This window comes from Triturus cristatus, chromosome 7 (assembly GCF_964204655.1).
Source record: "Triturus cristatus chromosome 7, aTriCri1.1, whole genome shotgun sequence".
In the NCBI taxonomy this organism is placed as follows: Eukaryota; Metazoa; Chordata; class Amphibia; order Caudata; family Salamandridae; genus Triturus; species Triturus cristatus.
This window is the reverse complement of record NC_140590.1, coordinates 985,617,136-985,634,828: the sequence shown is the minus strand read 5'-3', so window position 1 is coordinate 985,634,828 and position 17,693 is coordinate 985,617,136. Positions and strand designations below refer to the sequence as shown.

The 17,693-nt window shown below is 41.7% G+C and overlaps 1 long non-coding RNA gene across 1 annotated transcript in view; it reads left to right on the top strand.

Annotated features, from left to right (window-relative positions):
- Positions 1–17,693, top strand: part of LOC146810961 (uncharacterized) — a 179,126-nt gene that overhangs the window by 19,183 nt on the left and 142,250 nt on the right. The window contains exons 2-4 of the long non-coding RNA XR_014966660.1: positions 12,174–12,300; positions 12,406–12,457; positions 12,553–12,636. This is a non-coding gene — a long non-coding RNA (uncharacterized LOC146810961). The remainder of the gene's footprint in view (positions 1–12,173; positions 12,301–12,405; positions 12,458–12,552; positions 12,637–17,693) is intronic.

The following is a 17,693-nucleotide window of genomic DNA, read 5'->3' as shown; positions in this document are numbered from 1 at the left end:
AGTTGCTCAAGACAGGGGCAGGCCTTCTGCTCCAGACTGAAGCCTTCCTTGGAGGGCCCCCTGCCCCCAGTAGTTCTGCCTTGTCAGGCCCAAGCTCCTCTGGGACAGTTCCTTCACAGGTACTGAGACCATCTCCCTCCGGAGGTTGATTCTCACTTGGAGTCTAAGAGGAGGATACATCTTTACCCTTCCTCCTCCTTCTCTTGGGAGCTGGCTGGTCCATTTTTTCAGGATCCTGGGCTCCCCCGAGGCCCAACATTTTGGCCTGAGCCCTAGTGACAGCAAGGACACTGACTGAAATTCCCATAATTTCTGAATGAGTCCTGAATTCCACTTCAAACCAGGCTGAAGTTTCAGAATCAGTACCCAGTAGACAGTCCGCAAGTAAGTCTGAGGATACCACAACTCTCATTGGGCCTTTTACCCTTCCCCAGCTGAGATTGACCACTGCCATGGAATGATCTGTCTTGACATTGCTAGCATTGGTCACTTGGTAAATCTGACCAAGTAGAATCTGCTCAGGACACACAAGTTTCTCTGTCACCATAGTGCCACTAGCACCATGTCCCTGTAAGCTAAAGCTTTGTGATCATCCATGAGAGGCTGTTGTCTGTATGTGCCTGAATTAGTGGGACTTACAATAACGGTGGCAAGCTCAGTGCCAGCATCACAGACTAAAACAGCCTGAGTGGGTGCCCTGTCTAGGCCAGAACACACTTCAGTACCCAAGGTTAGCCCAGCTAAACCCTACAACTACCAATGTTATTTCTAGGGACACTAGGAGGTTTAGGAGTGGTAGTAGTAGTAGCTGTATTGATGCTAGACTTAGCGAAATTGGCATCCTTTGCCCTATGGACATTCTTCTTACACAAATAGGACCAAGGTTTCTTGTTAGAGGAGGAGGAGGATTGGGACACACCCCCAGAGGAAGACTTTTGGGGACCTTCAGAAGACTCTTCTTTTCTTTAGATTTCTCCCCACCTTTCCCTCGGGCCTTAGAAGAATCTTGCTTCTTCTGGGCACCACCACCATGAGATTCTTGTTTTGCGCTGGTGCAGACCAACTTGTCTGCCTTCTTTCCCAGTTCTTGGGGAGTGGTCAGATCTGAGTCCATCAGGTACTGGTGCAGTTGTTGATTTTGACAGTTATTAAGGATGTGTTCCCTCACAAGTCAATTATACAGTCTTTCATAATCATGCACATTACTTCCATGAAGCCAGCCTTCTACAGCCTTAATAGTACTATCTACAAAATCTACTCAGTCTTCAGTGAGTGCCATCTGTGTGTCCCTAAACTTGACCCTGTATTGCACAGTGGTTAACCCAAACCCATCTACGAGGGTACTCTTCAAGACTTCGTAATTGTCTGCATCTTCTCCCTTTACAGTCAATAGTTTGTCTCTACCTTTGTTAGCAAATGAGAGCCACAGGATAGAGGCCCACTGCCTCTGAGGAACCTTCTGAACTTTACAAGCACTCTCTAAAGCAGTAATCCACTTATGGATGTCATCACCCTCCTGGTAAGGAGGGATAATCGTGTTCAAGTTCCTAGTTTTAAAGGAGTGTTCCCTAACCATAGGTTCCATTAGTGCTGCCACCATTGTATTGTAATCGGAAAATATTCCTAGCCCTCTGGACTTCTAGGGTTTATTTATCTAGGGGCAACTGTTCATTCTTGATTTTGAGCGTGGCTCTCTCAAGTTTGAGCAGGTGGTAGTCCCTTTCTAAAGAATCCTCCCTCTTGCTAGAGATGGAGTTCCCTATTGAAGTGGCAGAGGAGGTTGAATTAACTGAGGAGGACCTGGACCTCCCATGAACCCTTTTTACCCTCCCAGGAGGAATAAATGGGGACCCTATCTCTAGGGCCTCCCTCTGTGTCACCAGAACCATTCCATGGGGACTAGAGTTCTCCAGTAAGGGGTCTTCAGACTCCTCCTGGACATGCTCAGAAGTAGAATCATGGGTGTTAGACACCCCTCGCTCATCTTCTGGAGCATCACCACCCATATCCAAGTTATCCTGCCCATCTGACCTTTTTTCTTGGTAGCAATAACTATTCCCCAAAGATTACTGCACTGTTTAAACACAATTCTCCAAATGTCATTAGTAAATAATTCACCATAGTCTTGAGCAAGGCCTCCATGCCTTACATCATTGTTTAAATTAAATGCTCAATATTTTGGCTCGAATAATCCTAGCCATGGCATATTTCCTAGTTTTTAGCATTTTATAGGTTTTGTGAGCCACCCATATAACAAAGTTTTTGTGCTTTAGTGCATTCCATGCACTGCTCATTTGTGACCTTCCACCCTCTGTATTCATTTGTAAGCTTCACACACAAACACTATGTTTCTGGTGTTCTTCACTAACACCTCATATCTGAGCTTTGCCACACATCTCATTCTGTATATCTCACGATACCTATATTCGGTGAGCATCTCACATGTGATTTTCACGGCAGGCTTTTTTACATTGGTAAGCATCTTTCTTCCACGCAAACACTGTACATCTCATTTTTGGAAGCATACACACAAGGCTAATTCTTATTGCAAATTATCTCATAGGACTTCTTATATTTTTGTGCAAGATAATGCGTTTGAGCGCACTCTATTCTCATATCATCCATCTGCAATAACTCTTCTCATAGAGTAGACAACACAAGTTTCTGTATTGTGTTGTATACTTTGTGATGCATTAAAGGTATCTCCACCTTCCTGCCAAAGGAATGCAGGCAATAAACTTCCAGTGTTTGAGAAACTATTCTCGCTCTCCTTCTTGTGCCCTGCTAGACCAGGGATTTCAAAAGGGATCCAACTGACTTCAATACTCAGACACACAGAATCATATACAATACTATTAAACCTGTCAGCCTTAGGGTGGTCTTCCGCCATACTTTTTGTCTGCTTACCTCTTCATTTTGCTGATTATTTTTGTTGGCCTAAGGACTCTGAGCATTTTACCACTTCTGACCAGTGCTAAAGTGCACGTGCTTCTCCCCTAAACATGGTAACATTGGTGTACACACATCTGGCATATTTAATTTACTTGTAAGTACCTGGTAAAGTGGTATACCATATACCCAGGGCCTGAAAATTAAAAGCTACAAGTGGGTCTGCATCAATGATTGTTCCACCCACACAAGTAGTCCTTTAAACATGTCACAGGCCTGCCACTACAGACCCTGTTTGTGCAATTTTACTGCCATTTTATTACACATGTCACCCCAAGGTAGGCCCTAGGTAGCCTATAGGGAATGGTGCTATGTTACTAAAAGGTAGGACATGTACTTTTACGTTTTGCATGTCCTTGTAGTGAAAAACGCCTACATTCGTTTTTCACTACTGTGAGGCCTACTCCTCTCATAGATTAACATTGGGAATTCCTTAATACACCTTTTTAAGCAGTAATTCCTGGTTAGAAAGTAGTAGCTGTGTCGTGTTTTATATCTTTGGAATGGCAATGATAAATCCTCTTTACTGGTAAGGTTGGATTTCATATTACTATTTTAGATCTGCCACTTTTAGTAAGTGGACATTTCTCTGCTCTTGCAGCTCTGTGTACCTGCAGCCTGTCTCCATTACACTCTAATATTAGTCCAATTGCATTTTGAGGTTTAGGAATGTCATGAAGAGCATTCAGGTTATTCTTCCTTTTTTTGTCCCACCTTTGTTTGCTTGATGCATGAAGATGTAAGATTCAAAAATATGTTTTTTCACATTTTGTCTAATTGCTTGGTGAGTGTAAATAACAATTAAAGCATACTTGCAAACTGTGACTACATGCCTGCCTTTATCAATGTTTCACTACAAAACTATGCGACTATATTCAGTTAACAGAGTGTACAGGTCTCATACAATGGGCGATTTGTATAGGGTCACTGGAAAATTCAAAAGGTTATGCTTGTTGCCCCAGACATGTAGTGTCTCCTACGCCCCTGGCTGATGAATGCAAAAGCCGTAGATTACTACCCTTATAATTAGTTTTGTATATAGTTGCATGTACTAATTAGGTTGGTCTAATCCATGACTATCATTTAGTATCAGTATAACAGAGGATTGCAGCAAGGCACGCAGTATTTTGTTGACTGCTTTGCACAAATTGAATTGTGGTTTAACCAACAACATTGTAAATAGGCAATCTAAAGCGCAATGGTCCTAATAAGTGCAATAAGACTTATGAAACGTTATAACTGTAGATCGGTGCTGTTAAACCAGTTTCTACCCTGAAGCTTTGAATACATTATGAAGGTTTTAACTGTATTTTTAGATGGTTCTTTTAAAAATGATATTTATTTACAATGTGTTATATGCTAATGTAATTGTGTCATATTGTAAGTTTTAATTAATTGAACAATAAAATATAATTTGTCCATTCACTCCCCTTGGTATGGATATTCTACGTGATAGTGTGCCATAGCGAAAGGAATGCCTAAACCCATGTCCATGTCACCAAAGATGGAGCTGGAACACCTATAAGATGTCAGACCACCGAAGATCTGGCCTCGTATTCCTTGCCAGGGAGATACATGAGCCACAGGTAGATCACCTATTAAATTAATTCCACAAACTCTTCCAAGGCCAAGGGTGATGAGAGGAAATCCTATGACACTATACATTGATAAAACAACTCATGTCAACTGTGCTGTGCTTAAAACTGGTGAAGAAGGAACTCAAGAAGTTGGAGAAAATGTATGTAATTGACTGTTCAGTCCGACACCGTGAATATCACCTATGGTCATCACAAGAAAACCTAAGCAGCTAGGGACCAGAAGACTGTGCATTGACATGCACCTGCCCAACCGGGCGACCAAACAAGAGAAGCAAATTACACTTACTATGGTTGACATGATTGCTGACTTGAATGGTGCAAGGTGGTTATTGAAATTAGATCTAAATGCATTATACCACCAGATGATGCTTCACCCAAAGAGTCTCTACATAACTACGTTTTCGACCCCTTAAGACTGCAGCGTTACAAAAGGGTAAACTTCGGAATCTATTCAGCCTCTGAGGTGCTCTAAAACACCATCAGAAAAACACTCTCAAGCTGGAGGTGTCTTCAGTATCAGCAACGACATCCTTATATATTTAACAACTCTGACTGGCCATCATCGTCACCTCAGAGCCACACTGCAGCAGCTCAATGTGCAAGGACTGACTCTCCACAAGGGGAAATGCTCATTCTTTAAGCCACTTATCAAATTCTTTGGGTACGTCTTCGCAAATGATAGATTCCAGCTAGACACCTGAAAGTCAACCTCATTCAAATCAGTGCTGCCTTCCCACAATGCCACAGAGGTGCAAAGATTTCTGAGAATGTCAATGTATTGTGAGCAGTTCCTGTCAAACCTAGCAACACTATCAGAACTATTGATAGCCTTCACGAAAACTGCAGCTAGAAGGAAGCCTTCAGAGGCATCAAGGCAGCTTTACTGACAGACAAGACTATGGCTTGTTTTGACCCCCAATAAGCCACAGAACTAATTGTGGACGCAATCCCAGAGAGCCTGGAGGCAGCCTTACGCAGAAGCAGGAACCGGGAAGTTGGGTTGCAATAACAATCGGCAGTAGGGTGCTCATGGCCACAGAAGCAAGCTATGCCCAGATCAAAAGGGAAGCAATAGCAATCACATGGGGGGGGGTGCTGTTACCTGTACCAGAGAGACTTCTAGGTAGGCACTGACCACAAGACACTGGTCAGCCTCTTCAGCTGTAAATAATTGGAGCACTCTAGAAAGTAATTGGAACAATGCAGAAATATAGTGGAAGGAGTTCTTAGTGCACACCCACCAATTAGTACCAGAGGACAAAGCGATGTTGTCTCAGCTCAGGAGATTCAGCGAAGAACTCAGCATGACAGGAACTGGGCTCTTAATGAGAGGGGACCAGATTGTGGTCCCGTGAGCTCGCCATCAAAGGATAGTATAGTTGGGCCATGAAGACCTTCAGGAGGTGGAAAATATCAAATCACTCATCTGACAAAAGGTGTGGTTCCTGGGTCTGGATGCGAGAATAGAAGAGACAGTAAAGAACTGCCCAGCCCCATCACCACAGGAGGCCTTGGACAAAAGTCAGCCTCAACTTTGGAAGTTATCTGGATGGTCAGTTCACCATGGTCATGGTGTACGAATACTCAAAATACCCAGTCATACACCTGATGAGTTTGACTGCGTTCCTGAAGGTTCACCTCTGCTGGAGATGGTGTTTGCGACTTTCAGCCTCCCAAAAGTCATGAGAACGTACAATAGACACCCATTTCAAGGAGTGGAATTCAAAGAGGAACTAGGAAGTGTGTGGATTATCCATTGAAAGATTACGGCATTGTGGCCACAGGTAAATGGACTTGGAGCACTTCATGCACACCCTTAACAAAGCCATGCAGATCGCAGTGGATCAAAGGGACGATAGGGATTCGGCCTTGCACCAATATTTGCGCTATTATTGGTGCACACTTCACAGCATGACCCAATGCACTCCCATAGCGATGATGCCAGGACAACCAGTCAAAGACAACATTCCTGCAAGACCCCGCTAGAAATCCTGCCTTTTTGACCCAACAGCCGCTCAAGAACGCCAGTGGAACACCAGTGATCAAAGCAGCAAGGCCAGAAAGGCAAAAGACAGTGATATTAGAGTTGGGTGGAACGTCTTAATCAAGGTCCGACACCCTGGTTGGAAATTACGGTCACCATTTGAAAGAGGGATGTGGACGCTGATTGGAAGGAATGGAAGCATGGTGTCTGACCTTCGGGGGAAGGAGTCAGTCACTCGTAGCATATCATGATTCAAGAAATTGGCCGCCCCATGCAGCAGAAGAGGGGGTGGCATGGACAAACTGTTAGTAGCTCCTGAAACACCAGATATTCTGAGCCCCTGTCTGTCGCCAACACTACCAGTCAATGTAAGACCAATCATAGTGTGGGGGGGCAGTGCGGTATGACATGAGCCCCAATCCTACCTCTTGCAGAGTGTTGGGACGGAGAAGTCCCTCACATGGTGATGGACATGTACCCCTGCCTAGAGTGCCCCAACTGTAATGATGTCTGGATCCCTGATGCTGATTTTTGTTATCATTGGTGAACACGGACAATGCGTATGTACCATGACATAGTCCTGTGTCACAGATTGCAGTCTTTTTAGACTGGGAGGGGTGCCCATAGTGCTATCCTCATAGTGGTGAATGGCTACTGCCTTTGCTATGAGTTAAGTAGCATTAGCGAGGTGGTGAAGGCATCCTGTGTAGTGATTGATAGAAGTGAACAGGTCCATTTTACCTGTGTCACTGGAGCAAGCCCTACAGGCTCATTCATTTAAAGTTCTGCTACTGTGTGCTTAACTCACCCTTGGCCTACATTGGTTTGTTGTGGAGTGCTGCACTGTGTGTTTGTTTGAGTGTTATACTTGTGCTAAGTCTATATGTGTGTCTGTGAAGTGTACAGAACAGGCATGGTGCAGTGCGTGTATGTTATATGCATGTACTAGGTGTATGTGTACCTGTGAATCGTGCAATACATGAAGGATGTAGTGCTCTGCAGTGTTAAATATTATATGCATGTGCTGGGTGTATGCATGCCTGTGAATGGTACAATATATGGAAGATTCTAGGTTTTATTTTGAGAGACCCAGGGCTAACTGGAGGAACATGAGGAGGTAGAGGAATCCCCCCAGACAGATATGTGGGTTGCTGCATTCATGTGAGCTGGGTGGGACACACCCAAGGAAGAGTGACCCAGGCTCTTCAGTACATTTCAAAGGGTGCTTTTTGATTTAGAGAGAGGTCACCAGGAAGGTGTCTGGGAACACCACAGGAAGAAGACGGGGCTGATAAGAGATTCATGAAGACTAGGGCTGAGGCTCTGGGGTTATTCTTTCTATAAACACATTTCACTGTGGCTGGTGTGAACCTCTAGTCATTACCATGGCCTTTGTTGTGGGGATATCTGATTTGGAGCTGTTCCTGCTGTGACAGACTGCTTTCTAGCTGAAGGGTAGGGCAGATGAAAGGGCGCTTCAAAAGGAAGTAGACACCCAAGATGAACTTGAAAGTCTCAGACTCTAAATCACATTTGGCATCTGGTTATAGATTATAAGAAGGGGAGTTCAAGGCCCCCAAAATTGTCAATTGTCAAGCAGCCAGTTAGACTGTGTGAGGAGGAAACCTTCTTCAAGACTTCTGCTCAAGGCCACAACTAGGAGCCAAGGCACGCCAGTCTCCAAGCTGGGTTAGGGAACATCACCCAGGGACTTCAAGACCATCTGCACCTGGAGCACCAAGTGTTGTCTTGCTATCTCAATACAAGGAACAAGAAATATTGGAGATAGAGAATATTGGTGATAAAAAGTTTCCCATAATAAATTTATCTACACAGACATTGACAAAAACAGAGATAGAAGTTTTAGAGAAGGGACTCACATTTGCCCCCACAGCCAGGGTTAATAAATTTACTCTAGAGAAGGATTTAAAAGCCTTTTTCCGCAAGATCAGATTAGCATAATTTTTTGAGGGGAAAGATTATAGTGGCCCAGAAAATGTGTCAGGGTTAAAAGAGAAATCGACATTTACCCCCATGATTTCGCAAGTTTGTAAAAAAGTAGAGATATTCGAACATGTGGTAGAGAGCAAGGTTAAACAAATCATTAGAGAGGCACGTCCAGACATGAATAATATGACCCATGAACAAATAATTGCAATGGGGATATTGAGGAATGATTTAAGTTTGACAATAAAACCTGCAGATAAGGGTGGGGGATTGGTTGTGCTAGACACAGGGGATTACAACAGAAGGATGCTAACATTGTTGGAAATAAAAGAACACTATATGAGAGTTCCCCATAGTAAGCTAGAGAAATTGGAGAATGAGGTAAATACAACCCTCTGCAAAGCATTAGAGAACGATTGGATTTGTATGGGTGAATTTAAATTTTTAAATAATCGGAATGCCATTACTCCAGCGATATGTGGATTGCCAAAAATCCATAAGGATATATCAAACCCGCCCATGAGGCCGATAGTGAGTTGCATAGGATCAAGGTTAGAACCACTTAGTCAATATGTTGACACATTTTTAAAACCATTAGTTCAAAAACAAAGGTCATATGTACGAGAGTCGGCCCATATAATCTCTATGATCGAAGGAGTCCCGTTTAATGATCAGATGCATATATTGGTGACCCTCGACATAGAGGCGTTATATACTAACATACCTCAAGGCGACACCATAAAGGTGATTAGAGATACATTAAATGAGAATGACCTGAGGGGTGCCAATAAAGAATTTGTTATGGAATGTATCACCTTAGTGTTGAAAAACAACATGTTTTTATTTCTGGAAGATCTCTTCCTTCAGTGTAAAGGGACCAGCATGGGAGCAACCTGTGCGCCCAGCCTGGCATGCCTGTATGTGGGGAATTTTGAGGAACAGCATGTGTTCAATGAGGCGGTGCCCTTCTTTGAGAACATCTTGATGTGGCGCCGCTTCATTGATGAAATTTTTTTTATCTGGGAGGGTGAAGAATCAATTCTGAAACAGTTTCTAGAGTGGTTGAATCTGGGCGACCCGAATTTAAGGTTCACCGCATCGTATAATAGCAATGCTGTGAACTTTTTGGATATCACTATTAAGAACGAAGAGGGAGCGCTTGCTGTAGAGTTATTTACTAAACCTACAGACAAGAACATGTTACTCCACTATAAGAGTTATCATCCCCGAACACAAAGTGACAACATACCATTTGGGCAGTTTCTCAGATTACGAAGAAACTGTTCAAATCTTGATGACTTTTATAAGCATTCTGAGAACCTAAAGAAGAAACTGTCTGATAGAGGCTACCCTAAGAAACTCATTAGACACTCATTCAAAAGAGCCCGGTTCTATAATAGAGACAGTATGTTAAATCCAGATATAAGTGAAAAACAAAAGATAAAAGAAGCCACTAGTAACAAGTTAGTATTTGTGAGTCAGTATTCTAATATAACCAATAGGCTGAAAGATGTTATTAATTCAAGTTGGAATATTCTGAATGAGGGCGAAGAAGTGAAATTACCTAGACCTCTATTTGCGTTGAAACGGAATGACAATGTACGCAAAAACCTAGTACAAACATATAGAGATACAAACGGTGGTAGACAAAGTAGTCTAACTGGTAGTATAGCCTTAGGAAACAACAAATGCAGCAATTGCTCAATATGTGACAACTGTATAGTAACAAAAAGCTTCACTTATAATGGATACACCATTAAATCAAAAAGTCTGAATAATTGCAGGAGTAGCAATGTGGTGTATATCTTACGCTGTCCGTGTAATCTGGCCTACGTTGGGGAAACCGGCCGTGAATTAAGATCCCGATTGATAGAACATAGATCGGCTTTGAAAACCTGTAAACATAATGCCCCTTTAGTCGAACACTATAGAGATGTAAAACATGGATACTCGGTATTTGAATGGTTCATAGCAGAAAAAATAACCACAGGTAGAAGAGGTGGTAACCCTGAAAAAAAGAGAAAGAACAGAGAACAGTGGTACATTTCAACATTAGATACGATAGAGAGAGGATTGAACACTAAGGAAGATTGGATGCGAATTGTAACCTAAAATAACATTGGCCAAAAATCTATGCAACAAAACAGTAAAGAGAGAAGTGATGTAGATAAAGATTTATGGTATATAAAAAACGAGGAAATAGTGCCTACATTGTAAAGAATGTTATGTTTACACTTATTTCGAATACCCAAGATAAAACTGTGGTCGTGACTATGACAATAGGAATAGGAAAGGATTCTATTAAAAGAAATACATAGTTGATACATCATAACTAGGTATTAATGTATAGTTACAGATGTCCTTAGAAGGGAAATAATAAGACATGTGTATACCAGTATAATAGCAATATATGAGGATTAACTGAATAGATCTAAAAGATCCTCATAAAGCTGTGAATACGGTAATGCGTGGAAAACAACCAGATACCAACATATAGTTGTTTATATAAGTGGAAATAATAAGATGTGTTGGCACTAGCTTAGGAACTTATGATGACTAATGGCATAGATATGAAGAGACCGCATATAGGTGTAATTAGGGTAATGTTTGGAAAATAACCAAAATATAAATATCGGGTCTCTATATAACGATAAGGACTCGTTATTAAAGACGAGGAGAGTTGATTCGTAACTAAAAATGATCGTAATTAAAGATGATGGTAATGCACCACAACAACGAAGATAGTGATGTTAATATTCAGCTAAAATAGTTAAAAGAACAACATTTAAGCAGGGGACAAATAATAATTTATATGGGGATGATAAATGTAACAACCTGTAGATAGACATTTGGCAATAAAGTTTTATCTTGGTTTTCCAAAAAAAGAAAGAAATAAGCTAGTCCGTCTACGAAGTCGCCACAATTATACGTCAGTAGAGAGAGATGCATTAGCGACGTGACGTAAGACGTAACGAACTTAAATAGAGGTGACGCGTATATGAGAACCGACTGTGATGAACTCCAACGGAATGCTCGGGTCGTCGGAATAAGAGGTGAGATGTGAACTTCAGTGCGGTAGGGACTAATCGAGAACAAGGCTTAGACTTATGAGCTTTAAGGGGAGAACGCTGATAACTGATTAAGCGTAGCACGGTATGTTAATAATTATGGGGCTGAAATATGTAGTGGATATATGAGTGGATAGAGTATTGGCTCAACATTTAGAGTATCATAAGAACTAAGGAGGAAGTAGAAAGATATAGACGTTTAGGGAGTGAGCTTAGGTGACACTAAAAGGCAAGAAATTAGAATATAGCGGAGACATACACAGTCTGCACAAAAGTGACGGCCCCAATCAGTAAGGCGCGTAACAAGTAAATATGAGGTGAAAACTGTGTACGAGGCACTACTCTGTTTGTTGGGGCGCGATAGAATATTAATCAGAATATTATTATGGATGAGATGATGTTTGTGTAGGCACACGACCCCCAGCAGAATTCACTTGCCCCGAGTGTGATTATATTCGCAATACGACATATAGAGGTTTGTATTTAGGATTAAAGTAGGCTTAGAAACATCGAAGTGAGACAAAGGAGATATGTTCAAAGTCGTAAAACATAGAGATTTGGCTTTATTTGTTAAATAGATACATGGCAAATAAAAAATAAATTATAATACATACATATGTCTTACAGCCACGAACGAGGCATCTGACTGGGAGATAAAATTGAGAGTCACCAGTGAAAACGTTGTTTTAATAAGAAATGAGTGGTCAACCTGAGACATTGCTGAATTGATACAGCGCATTGAATGGGGATATAGGTAAGAGGGTCATGAGTAAATACTGATGAATATAAGGTGTTGTATATATGCTCCATAGATGTTGACTAATTAACTAAAAGCAAACAATTATATATTGCTTTGTAGATTAAACAAGAAAAACTAGATCCATAAAGAATTCTCCATAGAGACTGGAAAGGTAAACAAAGTTGATGTATAAAACTTTCTTGATAAAAGCTCATGATGATGAGAGAACGCGACAGTAATAGAAGTGATATATGTCCTCTATTTTAGAAAAATTAAGGAAAACTGCCCTAATATTCTTGATGACCAGTGGGAGAAGTCACAAAACTAATCTCCGAGTGCAAGTCTGCACCGGTGAGTGTAGAAAATAATTAACTGTGATTCAATTATAAGATTGTGAGCAAGTATGATTGATTGAAGTGTTGGTGTGTGACAGTAGGGTTTGAAGCACTTATGGATTATAAATGTTATAAGAAAAATATAGAAGATTATGTTGGATAAATGGATAAATAAGGTTGCTGTAAAAAAACATTAAGAGGGTGGTATATAAAGATAAAGAATGATGCAGTATAGAACTGATACAGATGGATGCATATGCTTACTTGTTTATTGTCTTATTTGTTTATAGGTCTGACATGTAACAGATGGTTTTAACTATATGAAATAAGGAGAATAAACTCAGTGTTCTGAAGAAGGTGGTCCAAATAAAATACACCACCGAAACGCGTCAACGCATAATTAAGTGTTGTCAAATTAGGCAAGAGTCAGTAGCAAATTATAGACAGGAAAAACTATACTCGTGCTATATGCTGGCTACAAATCAAGCCTGATTAACACAGGAATGACATAGTGTATTGTCTTTATATTGTCTCCTTTTTACTTTATATCTATGTTTTTTAAATTGTTTTTATATTCTATACAACAATTGTGTATCATAAATGTATTTGTGAAATTGCTTAAGGTCATTTGATTGAACAAATAGAAGAATAAATCTACATGATTTTATTATCTATAAGTGCTTCACTTGTGTCAAATTTAAAGACTGTGTGTATGAATGATAAAATGATAGTGTGAGAAATTGAATCTGCCCTTCATCCAAAGGAAATTTCCTTTTTTAACTTGTCTGCCTGCTTGCCAAGACCAGGGTTAAGTAAGGTAGATCATTTTATTGTTTTTAGTTACTTAAGACCATAGCAATTTAGAATTAAAAGAGCATAAAATATTCAACATGGCACATACATCGTTTGTAGGAAAAAACATAATAAAAACTTTTCCTTTGAAACCAATTAATTCCAAAGTCATAATAAAAACCATAGTTTGTGTGAAAATCCAACAGCTGCTCATTTATGTGCATATAAACTGCATATTGCAGGCCTGGACTGTCTCATCCTACATGCACCATTATATAGCCCATACTGTGGCCCTGAACAATGACCAGGGGCAATTGGAGTTAGATGTGTAAAGTGTGATGTGCCACATGCAAAAATAACAAGCATTGGCATAGCCAATAGGTCTCGCTTTTGGGACCTTATAAGTATTTAGTTATGCAGCACAATGTCCTTGGTGCAACAACATCAACTGTTGCATGGCTAAACGTATAAGGTCCCAAAGGCGAGACCTATTGGCAATGCCAATACTTGTTTGAGTTTAGTACCGGCAGCTCATGCACTATCTCTGAGAGTGTGTGCTTTAGATAGTAAAATGTTTTGAAAAAAGGTTCACATCTCTGCTCTGTTCCAGCGCGCACTTTTATGGTATGGCTCCACACCCTAAAAATACCAAATGAAACAATTAAACGCCAATAAAATATGTAATGATTCCTTTTTGGTGGCACTACTAAGTACCTTGAAGTCCCCATGAAGTGCCTCAAGGCAACATGTTTGAACGAATGGAAAAGTTAATTCTCTTCATAGAGCAGTAATGAATGTGTGGATTTTGACAGTCCCCTTCTCGGTTCAACCTATCCTGGACTACTCTTAAAGAGTAGAAATATGCTACCTAAATAAGGTAATCCACATTAAAAGTACATTCAAAGGCATACTTGTGCGCTTGGGAATAGTAACTAAAAAACAACGTCGAAATGAAAAGTTGCGTGCTCTCTTAAGCAGGAGATAGAGAGATTAATATCGGCACGGCAGCATAGCAGGTAGATGGGAATCATACATCTGCATGAATAAAAATATTTTTGTATCATCTTTATCTATGGTCTTTCTTTGCGTGTCAGTATGTTTAGTAAAGAGGAAATTTTCAAAACACAAGGAGTTAGCTCAATGGTTTCATAACTAATAACCCTTAAGCTCCAAGAAGATGATCAGTCTGTGATGTGGGCTATACAAAGGGTTACTACAACTGAGTGTGAGCATAGGGGGCCGCTTGGTGCCGAAGAAGAATCTTGGGGTGCACCCCGCTGCATACTTAAAGAGACCCCAGTCCAATGCATTTTCTGTTCTCTAGACTAGACAAGTCTCCTACCTATTCTGGCCTCCTGCTCTCTGGGTTGTAATTGTTTCCTCTATAATATAACTTTGTGCTCTAGTGTTTGTAGTTGGCTCCGTAATACCTTCCTGCTCTTCAGGTTGTGGTGAGGACTCTCCACTGTATACTTTACTCTTCCGACTATATTGAAAGTCTCTTAGATGTGTAGTGATTGCCTTAGCAGGTTGCACATGTCTCTGGCAACTTAAAAATAAAAGTAGTAAAAAAATAATGCGTTCTAGTTTAGTAAAGTGGTGTCTCATCAAAACTATTTCCTGTATGTGGAATGGCAGGACAGCCAATACCGTTCACTTAAGATACAAATACTACTGCTCTTCTGACAAAAAAAGGCTACTGATTCCTTGGAATTATTTAACTGCTTGTGTGAAAGCTAAAGACTGAACCTTTTAAAAGGTGTAATTTACCGAATGAGCAGATCCTTAAAGCTGTGTAGAGGTCTGAAATGATGGCCTCGCAGCTGCTGATGGAACTAACTGAAAACACTGCAGTGCACAGCTAATGTTTCCCGGCAAAGAGCTGCGTTAGCAGGGATATAACTAACCAGACTGTACAAGGGTCACTACTTTAAGTCATGGACTTTTATATCCCATGTACTCTCAATCAAGTCCCTAAGTATGCGACTGCTCACAATAGGAGAGGCAATATACTACTGATCGAGTTATGCAGGACACCTGAAAAAGACTATACCGCCAACTAGGCTAGAACAACACGGACTCGTGGTGATTAAGGTACTTGGGCGTTACCGAAAACTAACTATTTGAGTTGGCGGTTGACATTGGTGAACACTGCAAAAAGTGAAAGCAATGCAATCACGCTCCAGTTGACGCTGAAAGCTGGCAGCTGTGCACGTTCACGCTCGCGTGAACGCAAGCGTTAGGCCAGCGCTGGTAGCACTTTGAAATCCCATATACTAAATGTCTTGCCTGAGACAGCGCATTGGCTGGCTCATGCGAGACCTACAAATGGGGATTGAGTGCTGTGTTTACATGCAGTAAGGGTCAAGATTGTCTGAAATAAATCCCCCTAATCACACATCTGTTATTATAGTGAAAATAAAAACAGAATGGGGATATAATACTGTATTTAAACATAATAAGAATGGGATTTGGGATTCTATAAAGTCAAAGCATTCCTATTCATGACTTTATAAGTGTCCTTCTAGCCAAGACCAGTGTGCTGTGTGAGGAAGAGGAGAGCACTGGAGGGAGTGGGGGCCAGTGGGCTTTCCTGTTGATTGCATCCCTAAAGTATGGTGTGAGAAGGCAGCTACTGCACTGATAGGGTCATTGTCCATGTGCAGGGAAAAGTCAGTGACCCCATGTATGCCAGAGCAGGGCTGTCGTGAAGTGAGCTGTGAAAGTTGCTGCAATGATCTGGTCATTGCCCGTGTGCAGGTTGTAAGTTGGCAACCCCGTATGCCAGGTGGGGTCACCATGAAGGAGTGCTGCCAAACCGATGAGGCTGTGGCCCTCGGCTGGAGCTAAGTAGGTGTAGAGAACTGGGCTTCTGCTGCAGTTACCCTGCCCCCTCACTTTTCCCCCTTTTTAGCTATTAGATGCTGATTTTCAACTCTGACAGTGCACTGAGGCCTGCTAACCAAATCTCATTGCCAGTGCTCCTTCCCTAGAACAAGGTGTTGTCTAATTGTGCCACAATTGGCAAAGGACTTTAGCACCCCTGTAAGTACCTAGTAAATGGTACTCCAGGTACCTAGGGCAGGGGTACTAAAGAGGGTCCCTAAAGGATGCAACATATCTCATGCCACGCAAAGGGACCCACATACAAATTCCACACAGATTGCCATTGCAGGCTGCTTAACATGGCGCAAATCATGAGTGAAAACATGACATGACACACTTCTGTGTGAGATGCCAAAGTCGCTACATCTGTATATGTAAGTCACCCTATCAGCAGCCTTTGATCCCTTAAGTAGGGTGCATTATATTTTATGTGAGGACATATCTGCATGATGAGACATGCCCCTGTGATGTCTAGTTCTATCACTAGATATTGCAAGTGATCAGGGAAGCCATTTTGAAAGCATGTGTTGGACACTGGTGAAAACAAGTTCCCCAGCAACACAATGGCTTCACTGAAAATATGGATGTTTGGTATCAAGCATCTCGTATTAATGAACCCACACTGATGCCAGTGTTAAATATATTAATACATGCACACAGAGGGCACCTTAGTGTTTCCCACTGAAAACCTACCAGACACTGGTGTGCTGACTGACTGGTTCACGCCAGACTGCCGCCAGAGACAAGTTTTTGACCCCCAAGTGTGAGGGCCTCCGAAGCAAAGCTTGCTTAGGTGGAGGGTGTTCACACCCCCTCCCACAGGATGGCCTGCTGATTAGCATTCAAAGGCAAAGGACCTTAAAAAAAGCCACTGCTTTTGATATGCAAGCCTGGCTTTCCTCGCAGGAGAAGAAGCCGATCCCCTTTATCCAGAGCCATTTGGCACCTGGATAGGCAGGAAAATTAGCTAGTCAGAGAGATTTACCCACCCCAGATAGTAGCACCCTTAAGGTGGGCTACCTGAAGTGGACACGCATTTTCAGAGTTGGCCATCTTGGTGATGGCAAACTTAGGGATTCTGAGACAGGGTCATGCCCACTTCCCACAAGTATTGGCCATATAGGGGGCGTAATGACCCCAGATGTAAGTAGCCCATTGGCTACTACCCCTCACTCCCCTTAACACCTCTAAATTGAGTATTTAAGGGTCCCCCGTTACCAGATCTTCAGATTTCATTGGACACAAAAGAAGGAGTGGAAGAAGAAGCCTCCTGACCTGAGAACCGAGGAGCACGACAGACTTGGCTCCAAGTCTGCCTGCTGCACCCGACCCTTGTAGAGCATCTTACTCATCCTGTCACTGTGCAGACCTCAAGAAACCCAGAGGGTTTCCAGT